Genomic DNA, 21,500 nt, shown 5'->3' with positions numbered 1-21,500 from the left:
TTTAGGTTAGTACTTTTTTCTTTATTTTCAAAGTCTCAGAGTATTCAGAAAACATGAAGATGTGTGCTACATTATTTTCCTTTACATTGTTTTCCAGTAATAATTCATTCCTGTCTTTTTCCACCAATATGCAGTTCTACCTGTATAAAATACCAAGTATCCTTGTATGCATGGTTTGTTTAAGGTTTATCTCTTCTGCTTAGCTGACATTATTATTTTGTCATTAAAACAGTGTTTTTATTACTACAGCTTTATAATATGTTTTTATTAACAGGTAAGTCAAATTCCCCCAAATCACTCCACACTTTTTCTTCAAAACTTCCTTGGATAATCTTGGCCTATACATTTTGAAGTACATATTTATAATGTTTACAAAATCTGTGAATTTTTTATGGAGACGGTTTTGAATTTATAGATATTTTCACAAAAATGGCACTAAAATATTGAATTCTCAGTCACTGAACATAATGTATCTTTCCATTTATTTAGGCTTTTATAAATATCTCTCAATGAAATTTTATAAATTTTGGTATATGAAACATTCATGCATTCATTAAATCTATTTTGATATGACTTTTGTTCCCATTTCTCTACTATAACTCCCTTTCCAGTATCACCATTACTGGCCAAACACAAAGATAAGTTTTCAGTCTTCATCTTACTTGACCTCTCAGCAGTATTGACCGAGTTGACCTCTCCTTCCTAGATCCCTCTTTCCTTACCTTCCATGACACTGTCCTTGTTTTCCTTCTAGCTTTTTTTTCCAGCTTACTTTGCTAGACCTTCTAAGCCCTCTCCTTTATATGTATATTTTCTATTTTTTTTTTTTAGTATTTATTTATTTTTGGCTGCATTGGGTCTTCATTGCTGTGCACAGGCTTTCTCTAGTTGTGGCGAGCAGGAGCTACTCTTGTTACAGTGCGTGGGCTTCTCATTGCAGTGGCTTCTCTTGCTGCGGAGCATGGGCTCTAGGCATGCAGGCTTCAGTAGTTGTGGCACGTGGGCTTGGTAGTTGTGGCTCACGGGCTTAGTTGCTCCGCGACATGTGGGATCTTCCCGGACTAGGGATTGAACCCGTGTCCCCTGCATTGGCAGGCAGATTCTTAACCACTGCACCACCAGGGAAGTCCCTATATGTATATTTTCTATCCTGCTAATTTCTTTCATTCCCATATTCCATAGCTTCTCTGTTTACCAACAGTGTGTAATTAAAAAAACTTTTTCCCCAGACCTTTTCAAAAGCATCCCATATTGATCCATTAGAGTTACCCCAATATTAACATGCTCCAAACTGGACACTTGATTCCTAATTTAAATAAATTTATATAAATAAGAAAAAAATATTGTAAGAAAATTTATGCCCTATCTCAGCAAATTGTACAAATAACTGCCAAATTTATAGACTGGATAAAAGAAATCTTATTATTTTGTCTTTCTTAAAATATTTCACTGTTTCCTGTGAATGTAGAAAATAATTTCAAATTTCTTGATAGGGCTTTGAGACCTAGATTACCTTACCTTCATATCTTTCTTCATTTTTTCACTTCTTTCTTCATTCACTGTCTCTCTTTTTTTTTAAATTTTCTTTAACATGTTAATAAGTTCTTTTCCCCATGACAAGTTTTGAACATATTCTCAATTGTTTTCTCCTGCTGATAAATCTCAGCTTAAATACCATTGTCTCTAAAAAACCTTCCATGACTACCCTGCTCTACCTAAAATAGTACTAAAATCTCCATGTTATTCTTTCTCAAAATCATTTTGTGTGTATGTATGTGTGTGTGTTTATTCTCTCATGCTTTAGATTGTAAACTCTGTTAAGGGCTCATAGAGTGTGATTAACACATATGATCTATCTACTAATAAATGAGTCATGTAATAAATGGATTGATCTGAGATGTAATATGGTCAGTGTTTTGCATTAAAAATATATTTGATTAATTTCTAATATTTGTTATAATGTGTTATTTTTAAAAGATTGCTATTAGTACAAGTCCTTATGTCCAGAATCATGCCTATCATTGCCATTATAACTCTGAGGTCACTGGAGTAAAATATTGTTCTAAGCATCTAAATGCTACAATTTATTTGTTTATTAATTTATCACATAACCAAGGGAGGTAGACCTTTAATGGTGCACTTACCTGCCCAAATTGAAACTTATAATTACAGATCTCACTAAATCCCTTAATATAGTGTATGTGTAATGCATTCACATTTTATATAGCAATTAGACCAAAAAATTAATAGGAAAAATGTTATACCTAAGAGCATAAGTCTGGGATTTTATTCTATGACAGAGTCTGAAATCCAGATACATAACTCAGTGGTTGGCTTTGGATATTGCCCTATTTAAATTTTTTGGTCTTGATCTACTTTTTGTCTTCAATCTTATTTGGATCATTATTTTATAATTCTAGATCACTTTTGCATTGATGCTGATTATTCTCAGGTTACCTATACAGCCATTGCTTTTACATTTAAAATGGACTAATTCCACAAGACAAAGGACAACAGTCTTCTGTTGTTTAACACTGAAAAAATTTTCATTCAAATTAACTACTAAATATATTTTTTAAAAACAGGATTATGAAGTGTTTGGAGTAACTGAAGAATTAGTGAATGTACTTTTTGATACCTTGATTTTACAAAGAAACTATTTTTAGATCAATTTTAATATGCCCAATATTAAAGTTTTCAAATTTTACTTTTAATTTTTATTTCTGTATTCTGTATTGTTTCAGGAAAGATGTAAGAAGGATAAGTTTTAGAAAACACTTTCAATGAAGTCCAAATTTGAACTATTTCTAATAGTTCAAACTAACTATTTGAACTATTTCTCTCTGAATATCCACAGATATCTTATTGGATTAAATGAGAATGCCACGTGGAACAGTAAAACAGGGTGGGTTAGTCTGCTAAGGCTGCCATAACAAAATATCACAGAGTGGATGACTTAAGCAACAGAAATACATTTTCTCATAGCTCTGGAGACTGGAAGTCCAAGATCAATGTTCTGGTGAAAACTCTTCTTGACTTGCAGATGGCCATCTTCTCACTGTGTCCTCACATGGCCTTTCTGTGAGCATTTACTCATGGTGTCACATCCTTTTTGTTTAAAGACACCAGTCCTATTGGTGTCCTTTATGACCTTATTTAACCTTAATTACCTCCTTAAAGGTCCTGTCTCCAAATATAGGTACATGGGTGTAAGGGCTTCAACACATGGTGTAGGGAGGAATACAATTCAGTCTATTATACTCGTATTTAAAATATTGACAAACTCATTTTTCATTATTGTTAAAAATAATAAATGACTGACAACTTATACTAAGTAAGCAAGAAGGAAATTTATTCTGATCTTTTCTAATGAAAACTAAAATTGATTATGTAATACAACTATAACTAATTGAGGAAAGACAACGTAATTATTTCATACACGCATACACAAACACACACACACTCTACATACATATTTGGGAAACATCATATTTGCAATTCAGATTCAATTTTCCTGCCTCAGTGTTGGATCTAGAATTTCTCTATAGGTGAGGGTTAGTAAAAGACTTCTGGCCAAAAGTATCTATGTGGTGAATGTGCATGGGAGTGTGTATCTACGTAGAATTGTGCTTGATGAAGAGTTAGTCTAAGGAACTCACCTTAAAGCTGGGATTTCCTAGCAAGCACACTGATTTTGCTTAAATTTTGTTTATTGGGAGGGAGACTGAGTGTGACTGAACCTTCCAAAATATCTTAGTGCTTCTCCTGATAAAGACTGTCAGCTCATACAGTACTTTTCTCGGTTTTAGCAAAACTTTAAACATCTGTGGAGACCAGAAACTATAGAATGTTCTGAAGTATGCCAGCACTACTTGGGGGCAAGGTGGGGGGAGGAAAACTTAAATTACATTAAAAAAATGAAGGTATTATCACATAAAGTGCTCTATGTCTGTTTCTCTCAATAGATAGATCAATAGAGATTGAGTGTGTGCACGCTCTCTGCTCTCACAGCACTGATATGTTAAATCTGTACTATCAATTTTGCAGTAGATGATTGTTCTCAAACTATTAGCTTTGAACTCCAGAGCTGTCCTCAGCATATGATGATCAAAGCTTCTAAGATTCTTATCTTGCCTTCTTGACAAAATTTTAATTTTTTGCTAAACAGTCCCAGGATGTGCTATACAAGATAAGCCATGGTGTATACCTAATTAAAGTTATGAAAAATGCTACAATGCCTACTTAGAAAAGAATAATGCCAAATTAATAATATAGATAAAAATATAAGTGATGTAAAAACAGAAAGTGAAGCATACACACACATATGCAGATACACACATACACACACATTTTGGGAGTGTGTATGGATAAGTTTGATTATGCCTTGTCTCTAAAAGTACATTGAACTCAGATTGCTCAAACTAGGAAAGAAAACCAAGAAATCCTAAGACCAAAATAAATTCTTTCTCTGTGTGTTTTTTTTTTTTTTTTTTTTTTTTTTTTTTATAGCTACTTTATTTATTTATTTCTTTTTATTTTTGGCTGTGTTGGGTCTTCGGTTCGTGCGAGGGCTTTCTCTGGTTACGGCAAGTGGGGGCCACTCTTCATCGCGGTGCAGGGACCGCTCTTCATCGCGGTGCGCGGGCCTCTCACCATCGCGGCCCCTCCCGCTGCGGGGCACAGGCTCCAGACGCGCAGGCTCAGCAGTTGTGGCTCACGGGCCCAGCTGCTCCGTGGCATGTGGGATCTTCCCAGACCAGGGCTCGAACCCGTGTCCCCCGCATTAGCAGGCAGACTCTCAACCACTGCGCCACCAGGGAAGCCCCTCTCTGTGTGTTTTTAAATGTACATACCTTTTCATAAGAATCTGTTCTTTTTCGCACACCCTAGTCTGTCATAAGAATTTTTTTCTTGGAAAGTCTACTCTCTTTTCTAATGTTTGACATGTCCATATTTAATATAGCTAAAACTGGCTTTTTAAAATCCCCTCACATAAAATGTACTTCACGTTAATCTATCTCTTCTCAAATATCTTTTATTAAAAATAAAACTTAATCTTTCCTACTTTCTTCTAAGTTACCTTCCGCTTTTGAAATTCTGTAAGCATAGGAGTTTACATTGGGTCAAGCCATTTGGAGAGTTGAAAATGGTTAGTTATTCAGCATGACCTTTTGAGCTGGATGACACTCTTTTAAGTTGGAAGCTATGTTGAAGAATCCCAATTTTTTTTCATCACTAAAATGGGTATAAGTGTGTTAACCATTGTTTTGGGGGAGATCAGCCTATGGAAAGCACAGTATATGGCAAATAAACACTCAATACGTGTTAGACAATATTGCCTTGAAAGCATACCAATATATTGGTTTTCAAAAAATTTGCAATGCTACATATAAATTCTGTCATGATTTTTAACGAAATCTGAATCCTATGAGGTAGAGGGGGGAGAATTTTTTGTATATTCTTTGAATTAAAAAAAGTAATACCAGAATATTAACGCCAAATATTTTGTGTATCAGATTAAAATATAAAAGGAAACTTGTAAACTATTTGTTGGATTAGCGTGACCTGGTAGGATGGGGGTGGGGCAAAAGTGGGGGAAAGGAATAAGCAAAAAAGTAATGCAGATTTTTAATAAAATAGTGATGTATTGCAGCAGCAGTAATGCAACTACATAATTTGTTTTTTTTGTTTAAGTGGTCCAAATAGTTCCATTACCACTGTGAATAAACCATTCACCCTTGTGGTTAGAAAAGTTTATTTTAGCAATTTCCATGCTTAAGGGCTTTCACTAAACAGTGATTCTATGGTGGTGACGTTTTGGTGTGTCTAATTTTCCACAAAACTAAGTGTGAAACTGGCATTTCATGTCATTAAGAAACAAGTATTCAAAATATATTTATAATAATAATAAAAGATTTACAAGGCTGGTTATTTAAGAAAAATAGTAATATTAAAATGTTAAAGAACTTTATATATACACACACATGTCAAAATATTGTGGTTAAAAATACAAAAAAATTGTATAAAAATATCATAAAACATATTGATTGGAAATTACCTTTGCTGTCACAGATTTCTTTTTTAACAATCAGTTTATATCAAGTTTGTTTCAACATTCCTAATGCAGGCAAATGGCACTAGCAAGAGTTTAGAATTTGTCTAATATTTTCTAAAATATTTAAATATTAGTTAGCATTGCCAAGAAGTAATTGCCCTTTGTATACATTTTATAGATGTGCAACATTACCAAAGAACCCTGGCTTTTAAATATATATATATATTTGAGGCAGAAAGGAAAGATTCTCATTGTAAGGTCATCTGGAGAGTAGTGCTACCCTCAGGACAGCCTGAGTTTTAGCTGGCCTCTGAGAATATTTACAAAAACTGATGAAATTTCATCATTACAGTTCTCTGTGATTGAAGCCAACATATCCAATAAACCTCTATTGAAATTTGTGCTGAGGTTATGAGCATGATACAGAGATAATTTGGAATAGGGTAGGAGTATTGTGTTTTGGTCATAATGAGTTTTTGGTCAAAAGAATGTGTGTTTATAAAATAATGGGACTGATTTTTCTTTCTAGTCTCATAAAACTTTTAAAGCTGCTTATAAAATTAAGATAAAAGTTTCCAATATTTTAAAAATAGTCAACCTAACACCATACACAAAAATAACTCAAAATGAATTAAAGATCTAAATGTAAGGCCAGACACTATCAAACTCTGAGAGGAAAACATAGGCAGAACACTCTATGACATAAATCACAGCAAGATCCTTTTTGACCCACCTCCTAGAGAAATGTAAATAAAAACAAAAATAAACAAATGGGACCTAATGAAACTTAAAAGCTTTTGCACACCAAAGGAAACCATAAACAAGACGAAAAGACAACCCTCAGAATGGGAGAAAATATTTGCAAATGAAGCAACTGACAAAGGATTAATCTCCAAAATTTACAAGCAGCTCATGCAGCTCAATATCAAAAAAACAAACAACCCAATCCAAAAATGGGCAGAAGACCTAAATAGACATTTCTCCAAAGAAGGTATACAGATTGCCAACAAACCAATGAAAGAATGCTCAACATCATTAATCATTAGAGAAATGCAAATCGAAACTACAATGAGATATCATCTCACACCGGTCAGAATGGCCATCATCAAAAAAATCTACAAACAATACATGCTGGAGAGGGTGTGGAGAAAAGGGAATCCTCTTGCACTGTTGGTGGGAATGTAAATTGACACAGCCACTATGGAGAAGAGTATGGAGGTTCCTTAAAAAACTAAAAATAGAACTACCATATGACCCAGCAATCCCACTACTGGTCATATACCCTGAGAAAACCATAATTCAAAAAGAGTCATGTACCACAATGTTCATTGCAGCTCTATTTGCAATAGGAAGGACATGGAAGCAACCTAAGTGTCCATCAACAGGTAAATGGATAAAGAAGATGTGGCACATATATACAATGGACTATTACTCAGCCATAAAAAGAAACAAAATTGAGTTATTTGTAGTGAGGTGGATGGACCTAGAGTCTGTCATACAGAGTGAAGTAAGTAAGAAGGAGAAAAACAAATACCATATGCTAACACATATATATGGAATCTAAAAAAAAAAAAAGGTCATGAAGAACCTAGGGGCAAGACAGGAATAAAGACACAGACCTACTAGAGAATGAATGGACTTAAGGATACGGGGAGGGGGATGGGTAAGCTGGGACAAAGTGAGAGAGTGACATGGACATATATACACTACCAAATGTAAAATAGATAGCTAGTGGGAAGCAGCCGCATAGCACAGGGAGATCAGCTCGGTGCTTTGTGACCACCTAGAGGGGTGGGATAGGGAAGGTGGGAGGAGGGAGACAAAAGAGGGAAGAGATATGGGGACATATGTATATGTATAACTGATTCACTTTGTTATAAAGCAGAAACTAACACACCATTGTAAAGCAATTATACTCCAATAAAGATGTTAAAAATAAATAAATAAATAAATAAAAATAAAAATAGTCAACGTGATGAAGTAAGCATACATCTATTGTTGACAGCTTTGCAGAGGGCAGTATATAATTGTCATTTTTGATATGCTAATTGGAAAATTAGATTTAATAATGTATAGCCATTTTGTAAACAAAGATATAAGTTAAAATTTCCTGTCAGTACTATCTTAAATCCTTATACCAATTCTTTATACCAACATATTTAATATTACATGATTTCTTATGGGAAAGAGTTATTAATCACTTTCTATTGAAATGAAAAGGTAACTCAGTCTAGTTACATGTCTCTAGATCATTGAAACATGACAGAAAATATGATTTTCTATTTTCAGCTAAATGCTTCTGCAAAAAAGGATTTTTTATCAGTAACTATATTATGTTTAATCAATCCTTTTATTTTAAGAATAATGAGATTTGTTATTAGTCTTCTCTGGGGAAACAAGTGAGTAGCTTTCAAGCAAATAAGTGAATTATCTGTAAAATTGTCATTGACAAAAAAAACCCTATATTTTATGCACATAAGTAATGAAGAATAAAAATGAAATTGAAAAAAATCTCATATAAGATTATTTTAAAAGTCTGTGCTTGGTCATTGTCTACTCTAAGAGCCTTATAATGCAATCATTAATATTTAAATTGTTTGACATTAAATTCTTTTTTTCTTGTTTATTTGATGAAGTTAAGTTAGCTCTATCTATTCCACTAAGCAGTGAAAGTTTTCCGCAAAACAGTTGCAGCATACCTTAATCTTCTTCAACCTTCAGAACCAGTAGTCTTCTACATTTTCTGAATGAAAGATATATATAAATGGCATTGGCATTCATAATATTTGTTAGAGAAAGTCACTTCCATGTCCAACATTCTAAATCAGATCCATCTTTCTAATTCCAAATTTCAGACATATTTCTTATTGATCATTCTGACATTCATCTTTTCCTCACTTCCTGACACAGATATGACCCTCAGTAATCTAGTTTTATTTAAAATCCCAATCCCAATTGTCCCCAATCTTATCAGGGTCCATGATATTTTAAGGTAAATTTCTCATTTATATCTGATAAACTGCTTGTTCAGTATTTTCAAATAAGTTTATCAGCGCCTGACTAGAGAAGCATATTGATTAAAGGAAGCAAACCATCACTTTGACAACAGGAAACACAGAAAAAAAAAAACTTTTGAAATGCATCTTACTCAATGGCATAGGAGATTTCTAAAGACTACATTTAAAGAAACAAGAGGAGTCAGGAAGTGAGTTAATATTTTCTGTTTACTTGGAAATGTTATCAGAGAGAAAAGTAAAAATACTTTTTAAGATTCAGGAATTAGAACTGGAATATAATGGGATATAAACAGGTAATAGAGTTCTTCATGATTAAGATTAAAACAGAAACAAAAAACCTGAAAGGAAAAATCCACACAAGTCTTATAGAAGAAAAAAAAATAAGGTTTTATTGACTTGTGATGATGGTAACATAAGGGTAATATATTCTAACATGGACAGATCTTGACCACAAGACACAGATAATAAAACAACTAATGTTTTTATTAAGCTTACTTAAGACCATAGTTCTAAGGGCTTTTCTTACGTTAATTCACTTAGTAGTCATAAAAGATCTGTGAGGTAAGCGCTAATAGTTTTCCATTTTTATAGATAATAAAACTAATAACATTTCTAAGATCAACGAATCAGTAAATGACAGACCCAGAACTTGAACGTGGCAAGATGGAGTCAAGGTAGCTCTCTTAATCATTATGCAACCGTATTTCCCTTTAATTGAGAAAGAAAGACAAACGTGTAACCTGGGAAAATCAATAAAGAACGGTAAAGCTATAGTTAAATGGTGCAGAGTATTCTACGGCAACTCAGAAAAGGATATCCATCTACATCTCAGAACTTACTTTTGAAATTAAGTGAACTTAAATAAGTGAAAAAAATAATGCAATGGATAGAAGGGAGTAATTGGACTTAAAGTGTTCTAAGGTTCTAAAATTATCTTGGGAGTATAAAAGGAAAAATTTTATATTAATAACACATTTTGTTTTAAAACATCTTTGAATATAATGTTATTATCTACACAGTAATCTCTTGAGAATTCATTAAAAGAATAATAAAAAATAGCAAAATAATTATAGTTACTTCAAACATATGGATACCAAATGGCCAATAAACATCTGAAGATCTATTCAGCTTCAGTAGTCACCAAGGAAATGTAATTCTATTGCTAGATACATACCTGAAAGAAATGTATTTCTCGCTGTGTTTATGTGTCTGTGTGTTTCACCAAAAACACACTTATAAGGATAGCAAAACTCTTCCAATAGCCTAAACTGGAAGTAAGCCAAATGTTCATCTACACTGGGGTAAATAAATGCACTGTGGCGTAATCATACAAAGAAATTATATACAAAAATGAGAGTGAACAATTTGAAACTGCATGAGTCTCACAAATATAATGATGAGTGAAAGACGTCAAACAATGTATGCTACACGATTTCATTTACATACAGCTCAAATAAAGTAAAAATTAATCTATGGTGTTAGAAGTCAGGGTAGTAGTTATTCTGTGAGTGGAAACAGTGATGAAAATGGTTTTGCACATAGATAGACTCTGGGGTATGGTTAAGACTTTGTTTCTTAATCTTTGTGCTGGTTACACAACTGTTGCATCTGTGAAAAGCCATTAAACTGTGTACTTGTGAACTGTTATTTATATGAATGTATTTTGTGAATGTTTTATTTCAATTAAATATTTCCATAAAATTAAATTTTATAGATGGAATTAGATATAGCAGAATGTATTCCCGATGTTTTTCCTGATGGCAAAATATGAAATGATATTTAAAAGGACGTTGTTTATTTTTAGTAATACTGTCAACAGGAGATAGTCAATTATCTGTATCAGCTTTATGTGTGTGTATACACACACACACATATACACACACACATATTATATACATATATACATCTTTATATATATGTATCTTCAATTCTTTATATGATAGAATTTAAGAGTTCACGTTTTAGCATTATGATTATGGGTTGGGAAAGAAAATGAACCTCATAAACAAGCATGGGCAGTGGTGCTAAAACTTTTTGAAAGCTGTGTACATATTTCTTAAATGTTTCATTACAAAAATTGTGTTCATCTAATTGATTGTGAGAGAACAAAACACATTTTTAGCCTTAAATGTTCAAAGCAAATAGCACATGCTGCCTTCAGGTAGTAGTGCTGAAATTTTTTAAAAATTTCCATCTCATCTTCAGGGCAATGAGTCTCACAAAAAGGCCATTTTTCTCTAGTAACATTTACATATTTTATTTTCAGAATAAAAACTCAGAATAAAAATGCAGTTTGATTCCTAATGTTTTAAATTGATCCTTAAGCACTAATAATGAGTATGAAAAAAAAAAGTTACCTTTAGTATGTATTTATTTGCTACATAGGAATAAGTCTTTGTATGTAAAAAATAAAATGAATGAGTAATAAGGAAGCTTCCTGGAATTGGACATAGTTTCTAAATTCTTTACCTGTATGTAGCACACTTTAACACTATTTTGGGAATCAGCACGGTTTTAGTTTTCCAAGAATTTTTGCTGTCACCAGAAATTCTATGACAGTTCTCGGGAACTAAGGTGTATGAATTTGAAAAGCTCCATTCTGTTGCCTGAGAATTAAAAGGTGCAGATATTTGTTAAAGGAAGGAATTGCACCATAATTCTATAAGCTCTCCTCTCTGATTTTCCCTTCTTATGCTCCCTATGAGCTATATTAGCCAAAAGGAAACTGTGGACCATCTTTTTGTTAGTATTGCCAACTAGAAATATGAAATAAATAAATGATATATAATTTTATTATCATATAATTATTTTGTAAAAAATAAATAAGTAGTGATTAAAATCATATATGAAGCAATTCTTCCAAGGATAGGGGAAACATATTGATAAACATGGCTAACGTAGGCAGAATAATGGCCTTCCAAAGATGAACTTGTGAATATGTTGCAATACATGAAAAGGGAAGGTAACCTTCTGGATGGCGTTAAGGTTGCTAAATTGCCAGACAGGGTGATTATCCTGGACTGTCTGGGTGGGTAGAATGTAATCACAAGAGTCCTAAAAACTGCCAAAGAGAGGGAGAAGAAGAGAATCAGAGAATAGGCCCTCCAGAAGGGAACACGGCCCTGCCAACACCTTGATTTTAGCTCAATGAGAACTGTGCTGAACTTCTAACCTACAGAAATATAAGATAATACATTTGTGTTGTTTTAAGTTACTAAATTTGTGGTAATTTGTTATATCAGCAATAAAAAACTAATACAATTCTTATGAGCTGTATTTTCCAAGCAGCAAAACAGGGATGCTGTTACAATCCACTCAAACTGCATGGGCATGGACTAGGCACCAAAACAAGTGTTCAGCAGATTGTATAAATCTGGGTAAGGAATCTCAAACTTATTCCAGTTTATAAAATATAAAACATGCTTCCACCAGCACACTTCTGTTGGAAAGCAAAAGAATATGCTTCACTGTGCACTGTGGGGGAACTGGCAGAGCAAAGATTGGTTCCAACCAGAGCTCCTAATGCTGTCACTGAGGCCTGAAAAGCACCTGCTTACACATCATCTGCTTTAGTACCTCTGTCTCTGGTTATTGGGCAATGTTTCAAATGTACATTTTGTGCCAATCCAAAGCAGTTCTATCCACATTCCCTGCAGATCAAGGTCTAGGAGCAGAAGGTCATTGTGAACTAGCAATAGCTTAGAGGTATTTTAATGAGAGATGCAAGGAAAAAGATTGAGCTACGGAATATGGTTTGAGATGCAATTAGTCCCTGCTATTGCAAATGTAAATGAAGACTCAAGTAAAGGAAAAAGTTAAATTCCCCTTTTGTTGATGCCTATGGTTGTGTTCTCTCAGGATACAAATAAACAGAGAAAAAGAGTCTATCAGAGTCAAGTATGTTGGAAAACAGCTTAAGTTCACTCCTGCCAAAGTTGGCATCAGATTGAGCTGTCTCTGGTACTCAATTGCTAACAGCTGAAATGTAAACCACAGAGAGAGTAATTTCACATAGAGATACTGAATCTGTAAAAATTGTTCATTCATAAATTGGCAAGAAGTAGATGGAGGAGACAGAGTATACAGACTGAAATTCCAATGTGGGAGTAAATAATTACTGAAATATAATTTTAATGAAAAAATGTATAGATTTGTTCCCAAGGTCTACATACAAAATATAAAAAAAGAAGAAAGAGATTAGGTTCATTCACATGCAGCGTATGGATCACTTTCAAACGAGGAGTATTAATTTTGCTACTAGAAGCCACAGTATGGCATGGTCACTGGAGTAATTGGATCCTTACAAAATAGATCAGGTTGTATAGTCTTAGTGATTTTTTTCCTCCTCTTTTGCTGTCAAACTAGTGATGCAGAGGTTGACTGTTTTGGATAAAATATCAGAATGGAGTCTCTGTGAATCTGAATTTTTCCAGGTTCAAAACACTAGGGAAGTGAAAGTGACATTTATGTATTTTATAACTTATTTTCACTGTCTCTGATTATTTCAGATTGAATGGAGTTATGGAAATATGGGACCTTCTGACATCTCATGACTGATGAACTATAGCTCTGATTTTTATGATGATTGATTTTATTTTTCAATTGTTTTGATTTCTGAAAATTTAAGCACCCACTTAGCATGAGATTGATAATGGTTATTTGTCATGTAGAAAATCTGACTTAGATTTATGGAACTGCTTGACATATTTCAGACCTGCTTGTACATGTGAATCCCTATTATTTTGTTTATATATGAATTTGAAATAAAACAAGAATATCTGCTATTAGATTAGCATGAGAAGGGCAAGTTCTTATTATTGGCACCACCGATTTTAGTGACAGAAAAGTACTGTAGTTTATTACATTACTCCCAGAAGAATGAGTGTGTGTGTGTGTTTATATATATATATATATTTTTTTTTTTTCCTCCCCTTCAAAATAAGCCCTTCCAGCAATATCACATTAATTCAAGAATGACTGTTCTGTGGGTATGAACCAGTATCATATGCTGAAATGTTTTTAAATAGTAATTGCATGTAATAAAAAGAAAGAAGAGTTTATTCTTGGACCCAGCTGGCCAGCAAACATTTATCTGGGATACTTATACATGTTAGTGTGAGTTCATCAAATCTAAAAGATTTTTCCCTTTCACTTGAAATAATCATAGAAGTTTTGAGTTGGAGTTGACCTAAGACATAATCTTGCTTACCCACCTAAAGTAGAAATTATCAATGTCAGTATCTCTGGCAAATGGTCATCCATTATACGTTTCAGATACTACAAGTGATAAGAAACTCACTGCTTTTTGAATCAGGTCATTTTATTGTTGAATAGACCAGTTTTCTAAAAATATTCTCCTGTATGGTGAGGAATCTGCATCTTCTTAATACATATCCATTGATTCTTTATCTGGCCCCTATAGCTCTAAGACTATTGCAGCTGCTACCATCTTCCTCTCACCTTTGTCTCAGCTTCTGTTACCCTTAATCCTAACATTGCTCTTTAGAAATGTTCTCCAGGGCTGTTGTGTATGTTGTTCACCATGTTTTGGATACATGCTGATTTTTCAACAGTCTTAAAACTTTGGCTTGAGAAGATTACTGGGTTTCTCTGGTGTAGACTTCAGGGTTAGATATTGGCTTTCAGTCTTTCGAATACTATTATTCTGCTGAAGACCATGGTTTTTTTGTTTTTGTTTTTTTAACATCTTTATTGCAATATAATAGCTTTACAATGGTGTGTTAGTTTCTGCATTATAACAAAGTGAATCAGCTATACATATACATATACCCCATATCTCCTCCCTCTTGCATCTCCCTGCCTCCCACCCTCCCTATCCACCCCTGTAGGTGGTCACAAAGCACCGAGCTGATCTCCCTATGCTATGTGGCTGCTTCCCACTAGCTATCTATTTTACATTTGGTAGTGTATATATGTCCATGCCACTCTCTCACTTCGTCCCAGCTTACCTTTCCCCTTGCCCGTGTCCTCAAGTCCACTCTCTAGTAGGTCTGTGTCTTTATTCCCATCCTGCCCCTAGGTTCTTCATGACCATTTTTTTTTTTTTTAGATTCCATATATATGCATTAGCATATGGTATTTGTTTTTCTCTTTCTGACTTACTTCACTCTGTATGACAAATTCTAGGTCCATCCACCTAGATGGCTGAGTAATATTCCATTGTATGTATGTGCCACATCTTCTTTATCCATTCATTTGTCAGTGGACACTTAGGTTGCTTCTATGTCCTGGCTATTGTAAATAGAGCTGCAATGAATTTGAAGTACATGACTCTTTTTGAATTATGGTTTTCTCAGGGTATATGACCAGTAGTGGGATTGCTAGGTTGTATGGTAGTTCTGTTTTTAGTTTTTTAAGGAACCTCCATACTGTTCTCCATAGTGGCTGTATCAATTTACATTCCCACCAACAGTGCAAGAGGGTTCCGTTTTCTCCACACCCTCTCCAGCATTTATTGTTTGTAGATTTTTTGATGATGGCAATTCTGACTAGTGTGAGGTGATGCCTCATTGAAGTTTGATTTGCATTTCTCTAATCATTAGAGATGTTGAGCATCCTTTCATGTGTTTGTTGGCAATCTGTATATCTTCTTTGGAGAAATGTCTATTTAGGTCTTCTGCCCATTTTTGGATTGGGTTCTTTTTTTTTTGATATTGAGCTGCATGAGCTGCTTGTAAATTTTGGAGATTAATCCTTTGTCAGTTGCTTCATTTGCAAATATTTTCTCCCATTCTGAGGGTTGTCTTTTCGTCTTGTTTATGGTTTCCTTTGCTGTGCAAAAGCTTTTGTGTTTCATTAGGTCCCATTTGTTTATTTTTGTTTTTATTTCCATTGCTCTAGGAGGTGGGTCAAAAAGGATCTTGCTGTGATTTATGTCATAGAGTGTTCTGCCTCTCTTTTCCTCTAAGGGTTTTATAGTGTCTGGCCTTACATTTAGGTCTATAATCCATTTTGAGTTTATTTTTGTGTATGGTGTTAGGGAGTGTTCTAATTTCATTCTTTTACAGGTAGCTGTCCAGTTTCCCCAGAAGCACTTATAGAAGAGGCTGTCTTTTCTCCACTGTATATGCTTGCCTCCTTTATCAAAAATAAGGTGACCATACGTGCGTGGGTTTATCTCTGGGCTTTCTATCCTGTTCCATTGATCGATATGTCTGTTTTTGTGCTGGTACCATAATGTCTTGATGACTGTAGCTTTGTATTATTTTCTGAAGTCAGGGAGCCTAATTCCTCCAGCTCTGTTTTTCGTTCTCAAGATTGCTTTGGCTATTTGGGGTCTTTTGTGTTTCCATACAAATTGTGAAATTTTTTGTTCTAGTTCTGTGAAAATGCCATTGGTAGTTTGATAGAGATTGCATTGAATCTGTGGATTGCTTTGGGTAGTATAGTCATTTTCACAATGTTGATTCTTCCAATCCAAGAACATGGTATATCTCTCCATCTGTTTGTATCATCTTAAATTTCTGTCATAAGTGTCTTATAGTTTTCTGCATACAGGTCTTTTGTCCCCTTAGGTAGGTTTATTCCTAGGTATTTTATTCTTTTTGTTGCAATGGTAAATGGGAGTGTTTCCTTAATTTTTCTTTCAGATTTTTCATCATTAGTGTATAGGAATTCAAGAGTTCTGTGCATTAATTTTGTATCCTGCTATTTTACCAAATTCATTGATTAGCTCTAGTAGTTTTCTGGTAACATCTTTAGGATTCTCTCTGTATAGTATCATGTCATCTGCAAACAGTGACATCTTTACGTCTTCTTTTCAGATTTGGATTCCTTTTATTTTTTTCCCTCTCTGATTGCTGTGGCTAAAACTTCCAGTACAATGCCGAATAACAGTGGTGAGAGTGGGCAACCTTGTCTTGTTCCTGATCTTAGGGGAAATGGTTTCAGTTTTTCACCATTGAGGACGATGTTGGCTGTGGGTTTGTCATATATGGCCTTTATTATGTTGAGGTAAGTTGCCTCTATGCCTACTTTCTGGAGGGTTTTTATCATAAATGGGTGTTGAATTTTGTCAAAAGCTTTTTCTGCATCTATTGAGATGATCATATAGTTTTATCCTTCAGTGTGTTAATATGGTGTATCACATTGATTGATTTGCATATATTGAAGAATCCTTGAATTCCTGAGATAAACCCCACTTGATCATGGTGTATGATCCTTTTAATGTGCTGTTAGATTATGTTTGCTAGTATATTGTTGAGGATTTTTGCATCTATGTTCATCAAAGATATTGGCCTGTAGTTTTCTTTCTTTGTGACATCTTTGTCTGGTTTTGGTATCAGGGTGATGATAGCCTCATAGAATGAGTTTGGGAGTGTTCCTCCCTCTGCTGTATTTTGAAAGAGTTTGAGAAGGATAGGTGTTAACTCTTCTCTAAATGTTTGATAGAATTCCCCTTGAAGCCATCTGGTCCTCGGCTTTTGTTTGTTGGAAGATTTTAAATCACAGTCTCAATTTCAGTGTTTGTGATTGGTCTGTTTATATTTTCTAATTCTTCCTGGTTCAGTCTCGGAAGGTTGTGCTTTTCTAAGAAATTGTCCATTTCTTCCAGGTTGTCCATTTTATTGGCATATAGCTGCTTGTAGTAATCTCTCATGATCCTTGTATTTCTGCAGTGTCAGTTGTTACCTCTCCTTTTTCATTTCTAATTGTATTGATTTGAGTCTTCTCCCTTTTTTTCTTGATGAGTCTGGCTAATGGTTTATCAATTTTGTTTATCTTCTCAAAGACCCAGCTTTTAGTTTTATTGATCTTTGCTGTTGTTTCCTTCATTTCTTTTTCATTTATTTCTGTTCTGATGTTTATGATTTCTTCCCTTCTGCTAACTTTGGGGTTTTTTTGGTTCTTCTTTTTCTAATTGCATTAGGTGTAAAGGTTGTTTATTTGAGATGTGTCTTGTTTCTTAAGGTAAATTAGTACTGCTATAAACTACCCTCTTAGAACTTCTTTTGCTGCATCCCATAGGTTTTGGGCTGCTGTGTTTTCATTGTCATTTTTTTCTAGGTATTTTTTGATTTCCTCTTTGATTTCATCAGTGATCTCTTGTTTATTAAGTAGTGTATTGTTTAGCCTCCAAGTGTTTGTAATTTTTACAGATTTTTTTCCTGTAATCGATATCTAGTCTTATAGCGTTGTGTTCGGAAAATATACTTCATATGATTTCAGTTTTCTTATATTTGCCAAGGCTTGATTTGTGACCCAAGATATGATCTATCCTGGAGAATGTTCCATGAGCACTTGAGAAGAAAGTGTAGTCTGTTGTTTTTGGATGGAATGTCCTATAAATATCAATGAAGTCCATCTTGTTTAATGTGTCATTTAAAGCTTGTGTTTCCTTATTTATTTTCATTTTGGATGATCTGTCCATTTGTGAAAGTGGGGTGTTAAAGTCCCCTACCATGATTGTGTTACTGTCAATTTCCCCTTTTATGGCTGTTAGCATTTGCCTTATGTATTGAGGTGCTCCTATGTTGGGTGCATAAATATTTACAATTTTTATATTTCCTTCTTAGGTTGATCCCTTGATCATTATGTAGGGTCCTTCTTTGTCTCCTCTAATAGTCTTTGTTTTAAAGTCTATTTTGTCTGATATGAGAATTGCTACCCCAGCTTTCTTTTGATTTCCATTTGCATGGAATATCTTTTTCCATCCCCTCATTTTCAGTCTGTATGTGTCCCTAGGTCTGAAATGAGTCTCTTGTAGATAGCATATATACGGGTCTTGTTTTTCTATCCATTCAGCCAGTCTGTGTCTTTTGGTTGGAGCATTTAATCCGTTTACATTTAAGGTAATTATCGATATGTATGTTCCTATTCCCATTTTCTTAATTGTTTTGGGTTTGTTATTGTAGGTCTTTTCTTTCTCTTGTGTTTCCTGCCTAGAGTAGTTCCTTTAGCATTTGTTGTAAAGCTGGTTTGGTGGTGCTGAATTCTCTTAGCTTTTGTCTGTCTGTAAAGGTTTTAATTTCCCTGTCAAATCTGAATGAGATCCTTACTGGGTAGAGTAATCTTGGTTGTAGGTTTTTCCCTTTCATCACTTTAAATATGTCCTGGCACTCCCTCTGGCTTGCAGAGTTTCTGCTGAAAGATCAGCTGTTAACCTTATGGGGATTCCCTTGTATGTTATTTGTTATTTTCCCCTGCTGCTTTTAATATGTTTTCTTTGTATTTAATTTTTTATAGTTTGATTAATATGTATCTTGGCATGTTTCTCCTTGGATTTATCCTGTATGGGACTCTCTGTGCTTTCTGGACTTGATTAACTATTTCCTTTCCCATAGTAGGGAAGTTTTCAACTATAATCTGTTCAAATATTTTCTCAGTCCCTTTCTTTTTCTCTTCTTCTTCTGGGACCCCTATAATTCAAATGTTGGTGCATTTAATGTTGTCCTAAAGGTCTCTGAGCCTGTCCTCAATTCTTTTCATTCTTTTTTCTTTATTCTGCTCTGCAGTAGTTATTTCCACTATTTTATCTTCCAGGTCACTTATCCGCTCTTCTACCTCAGTTATTCTGCTATTGATTCCTTCTAGAGAAATTTTAATTTCATTTATTGTGTTGTTCATCATTGTTTGTTTGCTCTTCAGTTCTTCTAGGTCCTTATGAAATGTTTCTTGTATTTTCTCCATTCTATTTCCAAGATTTTGGATCATCTTTACTCTCATTACTCTGAATTGTTTTTCAGGTAGACTGCCTATTTCCTCTTTGTTTGTTTGGACCGGTGGGTTTTTACCTTGCTCCTTCATCTGCTATGTGTTTCTCTGTCTTCTCATTTTGCTTAACTTACTGTATTTGGGGTCTCCTTTTTGCAGGCTGCAGGTTCATATTTCCCGTTGTTTTTGGTGTCTGCCTCCAGTGGCTAAGGATCATTCAGTGGGTTGTGTAGGCTTCCTGGTGGAGGGGACTAGTGCCTGTGTTCTAGTGGATGAGCCTGCATCTTGTCTTTCTGGTGGGCAGGCCCGTGTCTGGTGGTGTGTTTTGTGGTGTCTGTGACCTTATTATGATTTTAGGCAGCCTTTCTGCTAATGGATGGGGCTGTGTTCCTGTCTTGCTAGTTGTTTGGCATAGGGTGTCCAGCACTGTAGCTTGCTGGTCATTGAGTGGAGCTGTGTCTTGGTGTTGAGATGGAGATCTCTGGGAGATTTTCACCATTTGATATTATGTGGAGCTGGGAGGTCTCTGGTGGACCAATGTCCTGAACTCAGCTCTCCCACCTCAGAGGCACAGGTCTGACACCCTGCCAGAGCACCAAGACCCTGTCATCTACACGGAAAAAGAGAAAAAGGAAAAAAAAAAAAAAAAAATATATATATATATATATATATATATATATATATATATATATATATATATATATATATACCATTGCTCCCAAAGTCCACCACCTCAGTTTGGGATGATTCGTTGTCTATTCAGGTATTCTGCAAATGCAGGTACATCAAGTTGATTGTGGAGATTTAATCTGCTGCTCCTGAGGCTGCTGGGTGCGATTTCCCTTTCTCTTCTTTGTTCGCACAGCTCCTGGGGTTCAGCTTTGGATTTGGTCCCACCTTTGCATGTAGGTTACCTCAGGGCATCTGTTCTTCACTCGTAGCAGCTGATTCGGTGTCTCTGGCTCTCTCAGGCCGGGGGGAGGGAGGGGTACGGAGTGCAGGGCTAACCTGCAGCAGCAGAGGCCGGTGTGACATTGCAGCAGCCTCAGGTGCACCATGTGTTCTCCCAGGGAAGTTGTCCCTGGATCACGGGACCCTGGCAGTGGCAGGCTGCCCAGGCTCCCAGGAGGGGAGGTGTGGATAGTGACCTGTGCTTGCACACAGGCTTCTTGGTGGCGGCAGCAGCAGCCTTAGTGTCTCATGCCTGTTTCTGGTGTCCGCGCTGATAGCCGCATCTTGCGCCAGTCTCTGGAACTCGTTTAGGCAGTGCTCTAAATCCCCTCTCCTCGCGCACCGTGAAACAAAGAGGCAAGAAAAAGTCTCTTGCCTCTTTGGCAGTTCGAGACTTTTTCCTGGACACACTCCCAGGTAGCTGTGTTCATGCCGCCAACCCCAGTCCTCCCCCTGGGGTCTGACCTCTGAAGCCCAAGCCTCAGCTCCCAGCCCCCACCCGCCCTGGCGGGTGAGCAGACAAGCCTCTTGGGCTGGTGAGTGCTGGTTGGCACCGATCCTCTGTGCGGGAATCTCTCCGCTTTGCCCTCCGCACCCCTGTTGCTGCGCTCTCCTCCGTGGCTTCAAAGCTTCCCCCCACCCCCCACCACGGCCACCCGCCATCTTTGCCAGTGAAGGGGCTTCCTAGTGTGTGGAAACCTTTCCTCCTTCACAGCTCCCTCCCACTGGTGCAGGTCCCATCCCTATTCTTTTGTCTCTTTTTTCTTTTGCCCTACTCAGGTACGTGGGGAGTTTCTTGCCTT

Source organism: Balaenoptera acutorostrata, chromosome 2, assembly GCF_949987535.1.
Source record: "Balaenoptera acutorostrata chromosome 2, mBalAcu1.1, whole genome shotgun sequence".
NCBI classification, from domain to species: Eukaryota; Metazoa; Chordata; class Mammalia; order Artiodactyla; family Balaenopteridae; genus Balaenoptera; species Balaenoptera acutorostrata.
This window is presented reverse-complemented; position numbering follows the sequence as displayed.